Below are 8,481 nucleotides of genomic sequence, written 5' to 3'. Positions count from 1 at the left end.
TCAGCTACGACTTTTACAGATGCACCATAGAAAACATTATTTCTGGTTGTATCACAGCTTGGTATGGCTCTTTTTTTTATTCATTCGTGAGACACGGGGCGTCACTGGTTGGCCAGCATTTATTGCCCATCCCTAGTTGCCTTTGGACAGCAGTTGAGAATCAACCACGTTGCTGTTCTGCCTAAGACCGCAAGAAACTACAAAAGGTTGTGTATGTAGCCCAATCCATCACGCAAACCAGCATTCCATCCATTGACTCTGTCTGACTTTTGATTGGACCTACCTTGCACTAAGTTGATCTTTCTCTACACCCTAGCTGTGACTGTAACACTACATTCTGCACCCTCTCCTTCTCTATGAAAGCTTTGTATAACATGCAAGAAATAATAGTTTTCACTGTATACTAATACATGTGACAATGATGAATCAAATCAAAAGATGTTTCTTCTGAATCCCCTATTGGGTTTCTTGGTGGCTATCAGATATTCTTCCCCCCACACCCTCCCAACCACCCACCCCCCCAAGAGGAAACGTTCTCTATAGCCACTCCACCCATTCATAATGTTAAAGATCTCCATGAGATCACCCCTCAGCCTTATTTTTTCAAGAGAAAAGAGAACCAGCCTCTGCAGCCTTCCCTGATGTCAAAGAACAAAGAAGAACAAAGAACAGTACAGCACAGGAAACAGGCCCTTCGGCCCTCCAAGCCTGTGCCGCTCCTTGGTCCAACTAGACCAATCGTTTGTATCCCTCCATTCCCAGGCTGCTCATGTGACTATCCAGGTAAGTCTTAAACGATGTCAGCGTGCCTGCCTCCACCACCCTACTTGGCAGCGCATTCCAGGCCCCCACCACCCTCTGTGTAAAAAACGTCCCTCTGATATCTGAGTTATACTTCGCCCCTCTCAGCTTGAGCCCGTGACCCCTCGTGATCGTCACCTCCGACCTGGGAAAAAGCTTCCCACTGTTCACCCTATCTATACCCTTCATAGTCTTGTACACCTCTATTAGATCTCCCCTCATTCTCCGTCTTTCCAAGGAGAACAACCCCAGTCTACCCAATCTCTCCTCATAGCTAAGACCCTCGATACCAGGCAACATCCTGGTAAACCTTCTCTGCACTCTCTCTAATGCCTCCACGTCCTTCTGGTAGTGCGGCGACCAGAACTGGACGCAGTACTCCAAATGTGGCCTAACCAGCGTTCTATACAGCTGCATCATCAGACTCCAGCTTTTATACTCTATACCCCGTCCTATAAAGGCAAGCATACCATATGCCTTCTTCACCACCTTCTCCACCTGTGTTGCCACCTTCAAGATTTTGTGGACTTGCACACCTAGGTCCCTCTGTGTTTCTATACTCCTGATGACTCTGCCATTTATTGTATAACTCCTCCTCCGTGATTCGGCCTCTGATATTCGGGTAAGCGTTCTCCAAGGCGGCCTTCGCAACACACGACAGCGCAGAGTCGCTGAGCAGAAACTGATAGCCAAGTTCCGCACACACGAGGACGGCCTCAACCGGGATATTGGGTTCATGTCACACTATTTGTAACTCCCACAGTTGTGTGGACCTGCAGAGTTTCATTGGCTGTCTTGTCTGGAGACAATACACATCTTTTTGGCCTGTCTTGATGCTCTCTCCACTCACATTGTTTTGTTTCTTAAAGACTTGATTAGTTGTAAGTATTCGCATTCCAACCATTATTCATGTAAATTGAGTCTGTGTCTTTATAAGCTCTGTTTGTGAACAGAATTCCCACTCACCTGAAGAAGGGGCTTAGAGCTCCGAAAGCTTGTGTGGCTTTTGCTACCAAATAAACCTGTTGGACTTTAACCTGGTGTTGTTAAACTTCTTACTGTGAACACCACTGGTCACAGACTTCCAGCCGGAAAAAGACCCTTCGACCACTACCCTCTGTCTCCTATGGCCAAGCCAGTTCTCCACCCATCTAGCCACTTCTCCTTGTATCCCATGAGCCTTAACCTTCTTAACCAACCTGCCATGTGGGACTTTGTCAAATGCCTTACTGAAATCCATATAGACGACATACCTATGTTTATACCTATGTATATACCTATGTATTTTCTGGTATCACCCTTGTAAATCTACTTCGTATTCTCTCGAATGCATCTATGTCCTTTTCATGATATAACAACCAGAATTGCCCATAATACTTATAAATGTGGTACGACCCAGGCTAATACAGGTTTAATATAGCTTCCCTACTTCTTTCTGTTTTTGCAGTTTTATGATCTTTTAGTGGTTGGTATTTTTGTACCCCCAAGATCTTTTTACAGTCATAGAGTTTTACAGTACAGAAAAAGGCCCTTCGGCCCATCATGTCTGCACCAGCTACCAAGCACCTATCTATTCTAATCCCATTTTCCAGCATAGTCCAGAGCCTTCTATGCTATGTTTAACAATCGATGATAGTTAATGGCCACTATTACTAATGACTAGCTTTATATTCCAGATTTTATTAATTCAATTTAAATTTCACCAGCTGCCATGGTGGGATTTGAACCCCTGTCCTCAGAGTATTAGTTCGGGCTTTTGGATTACTTGTCCAGTGACATTACCACTATATCACCATCCTATACTCCACCTGGACTTACATCTTCCATTTAATAAGTTAGCTTTTTATTATTCCTAGCAAAATGTACCATCTTATATTTGTCTGTGTTTTATTATGATCCCAGCTGATCTTACTCGTGGAAAGTCAGGTCCCAGAATAGAACTCTGGCTCAACAGACCATAACTTTTATCTTTAGTTTAGAAACATGTACAGCACCACTGGACTGCCAATTAACTTAACAAAAGAATAAAACATTTATTAAACATTAAACAATTGACACTCATACAATAACACCATTATTCCTACGAGACTCCTTTTCAAACTTTGTGGCCTGGGGCTCGACTCCTCCCTCTGCAACTGGATCCTAGACTTCCTAACCCACAGACCGCAATCAGTAAGGACAGGCAACAACAGAAAAGCAGCCAGCATAATCAAGGACCCCACACACCCTGGACACACCCTCTTCCACCTTCTCCCATCGGGAAAAAGATACAAAAGTCTGAGGACATGAACCAACTAACTCAAGAACAGCTTCTTCCCTGCTGCCATCAGACTTTTGGATGGAGCTACCTTGCATTAAGTTGATCTTTCTCTACACCCTAGCTATGACTAACATTACATTCTGCACTCTCTCCTTTCCTTCCCTGTGTATGGTATGCATTGTCTGTATAGCACGCAAGAAACAATACTTTTCACTGTATACTAATACATGTGACAATAAATCAAATCAAATATTCCCTTACTCCTACTACACCTTCAAAGGTATATACAGATTTATAAGGATTATACAAGTTACAAAATATCTTAAATTCGAATCTTCTCAAGAAGTACACAGTCCATGTAAACCAATAGGTGAAATGTGGTTACCACACACTGAAACCAATTGGCAGATACCAGTCAATACAATTTCTGTGGATTTCTCATCAAATCCCCCCAGATGCTTTGTCATATTGTGACCCAATTGGTCTCACTGGAATCTGGCTTCCACGTGAGTGTTTCCAAACTCCACTATCGGAAAGATATGCCTTGGAATCTTCTCCCAAACAACATTTTCTCTTGGATGCCTTCACCAAGGTAGCACTTTCAGGATTTCAGTCTCTCCTTTCAGTATTCCTCTGCCTTGGATTGCCATGTGCATTCAAGCTTCCACACAGTCTTTCAGGTACCCAACCATGCCAACAGAACACCCCTGCGTCACAGGCTGTATTAAGGTCTCACCAACCTGAGGGTTACTTCAGGACTGGGATTCTCTGACCTCGCCCGCGGCTGGGATTCTCCAGTCCCACTGCAGTGACAGAGAACCAAATTCTCCATTCTTGCTAGCAATGATGGCAGGGCATATGAGATCGGAGAATTCCAGCCCAGCCATTTACCTTCTCACTGGCCAATTTCATCAGGTATACATCTTTCAACTCTGTCTGTAACTGGGAGGCTCTTTTTGCCCTTTCTTTGACTTCAGTGAACATATCTTATTCAGATTGCAGTTCTTTGTCCCTTTGACGTCGTCTTCTTGGGACTTCTCTTTTCATCCCCAGGTTTCAAAAACTATTTGTTCTTTAGCTCTGGGACTTGCTTTCTGCCGCTTACTCCACTGTCCTGCCTTTCTGCTTGTAGTTTCTATGAGAGTTTCTTTCTTCTCAGATGCCTGGTTCCAACTGAACCACAAGTGCTTATGCTTTCCAGTGCATGGCTCTGTTTGTTAAACAACAGTCTAGTCGTTATTTAAACTCTGTTTTCACATTGTAAACCCATTAATTACAATATAGGCACAGTTTAGAATGAAACCGAAACCCACAGACATGCAGGCATCTATGCTTAACATGAGCTAACTAACGTTTCAACCTTTTCTAACACAGAAACAAAAACTTACTTCAAGCTATACCTTGCTTCCAATATCCACTAATACTAATATAGATTATGTAAAACTCCTTCTGTTTCCTGACAGTTGGACTTCATTTGCTAATTATTTGACCATTCTGCAAGTATGTGAATGTCCTCCTATAATTTGTTGTTGTCCTCCTCAGACCATTTCCCCTAATTTGGTATCATCTCCAAATTTAAAAATGGTGGTTTTGACTCAAGTTCAAATACTTAATGTAGATTATGAATAGCAGTGATCCCAGCACAGAAGCCTTTGTAATGCACCTTCTGCCACCCTGAATAATCAATCCTTTGCTCTCGCTCTCTCAAGTTAATGAGCAATCCATTCTACCACTTGTTCCCTGACTTCACATTCTCTGACTCAATGTATTAGTCTATGATGGGACCTCTCATCATTGGCCTTCTTGAAAATCTGGATAAATTACATCCACTGCATTACCAGGGTGGGAATTCCAGAGTTCATGTCTAGGCAGTTAAAGGAATATGGTTGCTAATGGTGGTGTAAGGAAAGACAGGATGGGTCAGATGCCAAATTTGAGTTCTTATACAGTTGTACAGCTGGGGAGGTTGCAGGAATAGGGAAAGGAGAGCCCATGCAGGGATTTGAACATTTGAAAATCAAGAACTGACATAGGTCAGCGAGCAAAGGGATGGTGGCAAACAGCACTTGGTGTGAACTCGGAGAAGTGCATCTGAGTTTTGGTTTTAAGCTTATGCAGGGTGGAAGATGGGTGGCTACCCAGGAGAACATTGGAATAATAAAGGCAGGAAGCAATAAAAACTTGGATGAGGGTTTTGCCCAGAGATGGGGTTAAGGAAAGGCAATTACGAAGTGGAAGCAAGCAATTTTGGTGATCAGGTCAGAGGTTCAGCTGTGGGTCAATTAGGATACTGAGGTTGGAAACAGTTTTTCAGCTGGAGACAATAGATAGGGAACAAAATTTGTGGTGAGGTCCAAAGACGCTAACTTCAATCTTCCTAATGTTCAATTGTAGGAAATATCTTGTCATCCAGCACTGGAAGTTAGATAAGCTGTCCAACTATACTGAGGCAGTGGAGTACTCGAGGAACATGGAGTTTGGGTGCCATTAGTGTACATGTGAAACCTGATGTTATGTTTTTGGGTAATTTTGTCTGGGGCTAGCATAGATGAGAAATAGCTGGAAGCCAACACTAGCTCCTTGGGCGACACCAGAGCTAGAAATAAATCATTGCATCAGATTATCGAGCTCAAACTAAATAAGTAAGAGTGAAACTAGATGAGGACAGTCCTTTTCACCTGGAAAATGGAGGAGAAACAATAAGAACATAAGAACATAAGAAATAGGAGCAGGAGTAGGCCATCTGGCCCTTCGAGCCTGCCCCGCCATTCAACAAGATCATGGCTGATCTGAAGCGAATCAGTTCCACTTACCCGCCTGCTCCCCATATCCCCTAATTCCCTTATCGATCAGAAAACTATCTACCCGTGATTTAAACATATTCAACGAGGAAGCCTCCTCCACTTCAATGGGCAGAGAATTCCAGAGATTCACTACCCTCTGAGAGAAGAAGTTCCCCCTCAACTCTGTTCTGAACTGGCCTCCCCTTATTTTGAGGCTGTGCCCTCTAGTTCTGGTTTCCCTTCTAAGTGGAAAGAATCTCTCCACCTCTACCCTATCCAGCCCCTTCATTATCTTATATGTCTCTATAAGATCACCCCTCATCCTTCTAAACTCCAACGAGTACAGACCCAATCTGTTTAATCTCTCCTCATAAGCTACACCCCTCATCTCCGGTATCAACCTGGTGAACCTTCTCTGCACTCCCTCCAAGGCCAATATATCCTTTCGCAAATAAGGGGACCAAAACTGCACACAGTACTCCAGTTGCGGCCTCACCAGTGCCTTGTACAGTTGCAGCAAGACCTCCCTGCTTTTATATTCTATCCCCCTCGCGATAAAGGCCAACATTCCATTCGCCTTCTTGATCACCTGCTGCACCTGCAGACTGAGTTTTTGCAATTCGTGCACAAGGACCCCCAGGTCCCTCTGCACAGTCGCACGATGTAATTTTTCTCCATTTAAATAATATTCCAATTTACTATTATTTCTTCCAAAGTGGATAACCTCACATTTGCTAACGTTATATTCCATCTGCCAGATCCTCGCCCACTCGCTCAGCGTATCCAAATCTCTCTGCAGACTTTCCGCGTCCTCCACGCAATTCGCTTTCCCACTCACCTTCGTGTCATCAGCAAACTTGAATACCCTAGATTCAGTCCCCTCCTCCAGATCATCTATGTAAATGGTAAACAATTGAGGCCCCAGCACCGATCCCTGCGGCACGCCACTGGTCACCAACTGCCAACCAGAAAAGCACCCATTTATCCCAACTCTCTGCTTCCTGTTAGATATCCGATCCCCAATCCACGCCAACACCTTACCCCTAACTCCATGTACCCCAATCTTCTGCAGCAACCTTTTGTGAGGCACCTTATCGAACGCCTTCTGGAAATCTAAAAACACCACATCCACCGGTTCCCCTCTGTCAACCGCACTAGTGACATCTTCATAAAAGTCCAGTAGATTCGTCAAACACGACTTTCCCTTCATGAATCCATGCTGCGTCTGCTTGATCGAACCATTCTTATTCAGGTGCTCTGTTATTTCCTCTTTAATAATGGACTCTAGCATCTTCCCAACTACGGACGTTAAGCTAACCGGCCTGTAGTTACCCGCCTTTTGTCTACTTCCTTTTTTAAACAGCGGCGTAACAGTAGCTGTTTTCCAGTCAGCCGGCACTACCCCAGAGTCCAGCGAATTTTGATAAATTACTACTAACGCATCTGCTATTACCTCAGCCATTTCTTTCAGTACCCTGGGATGCATTCCATCCGGGCCCGGGGACTTGTCTACCTTCAGTCCTATTAGTCTACCAAGCACCACCTCCTTAGTAACAGTAATTGTATTAAGGACCTCCCCTCCCACCAACTCTCGATCTCTAATATTCGGCAAACTATTTGTGTCTTCCACCGTGAAGACCGACACAAAGAACTTATTTAACGTCTCAGCCATTTCCTCGTTTTCCACTATTAAATCCCCCCTCTCATCTTCCAAGGGTCCAACATTCACTCTAGCCACTCTATTCCTTTTTATATACTTGTAAAAACTTTTACTATCATTTTTTATATTTTGAGCTAGTTTAGTTTCATAATCTATCTTTCCTTTCTTAATCGTTCTTTGTTTTTCTTTAAAGCTTTCCCAATCCACTAATTCTCCACTATTTTTGGCCACTCTGTACGCATCTGATTTTATTTTAATACTCTCCTTTATTCCCTTCGTTATCCACATCCGGTTATCCTTTTTCTTACAGTCCTTCTTTATCACCGGAATATATGTTTGCTGAGTACTTAAAAAAATCTCCTTAAAAATCCTCCACTGTTCCTCAGCTGTCCTACCTACCAGTCTGCTCGCCCAGTCTACATTAGCCAATTCCACCCTCATCCTATCGTACTCCCCTCTGTTCAAGCAGAGGACACTGGTTTGGGACCCTACTTTCTCACCCTCCATCTGTATCAGAAATTCCATCATATTATGATCACTCATCCCAAGAGGATCCTTCACAAGAAGATACTTAATCCTACCTGTCTCATTGCACAGAACCAGATCCAAGATAGCTCGCTCTCTCGTAGGTTCTGTAACATACTGTTCAATGAAACAATCCCGACAGCATTCCAAGAACTCTTCCTCAAGCCCTCCACGTCCAATTTGAGTCGACCAATCAATATGTAGGTTAAAACCCCCATGATAATTGCCGTTCCACTTTTGCACGCATCCATTATTTGCTTGTTTATAGCCCTCCCCACCTCTAAGTTAGTATTTGGGGGCCTATAGACCACGCCTACCAGTGTCTTTCTCCCCCTACTATTCCTTATCTCCACCCACAACGATTCCACGTTTTGCTCCTTAGAGCCTATGTCGTCTCTCACTACCGTCCTGATATTATCCTTTATTAACAAAGCTACCCCACCTCCTTTTTC

The sequence above is a fragment of the Mustelus asterias genome, chromosome 17 (assembly GCF_964213995.1).
Source record: "Mustelus asterias chromosome 17, sMusAst1.hap1.1, whole genome shotgun sequence".
NCBI classification, from domain to species: Eukaryota; Metazoa; Chordata; class Chondrichthyes; order Carcharhiniformes; family Triakidae; genus Mustelus; species Mustelus asterias.
This window is presented reverse-complemented; position numbering follows the sequence as displayed.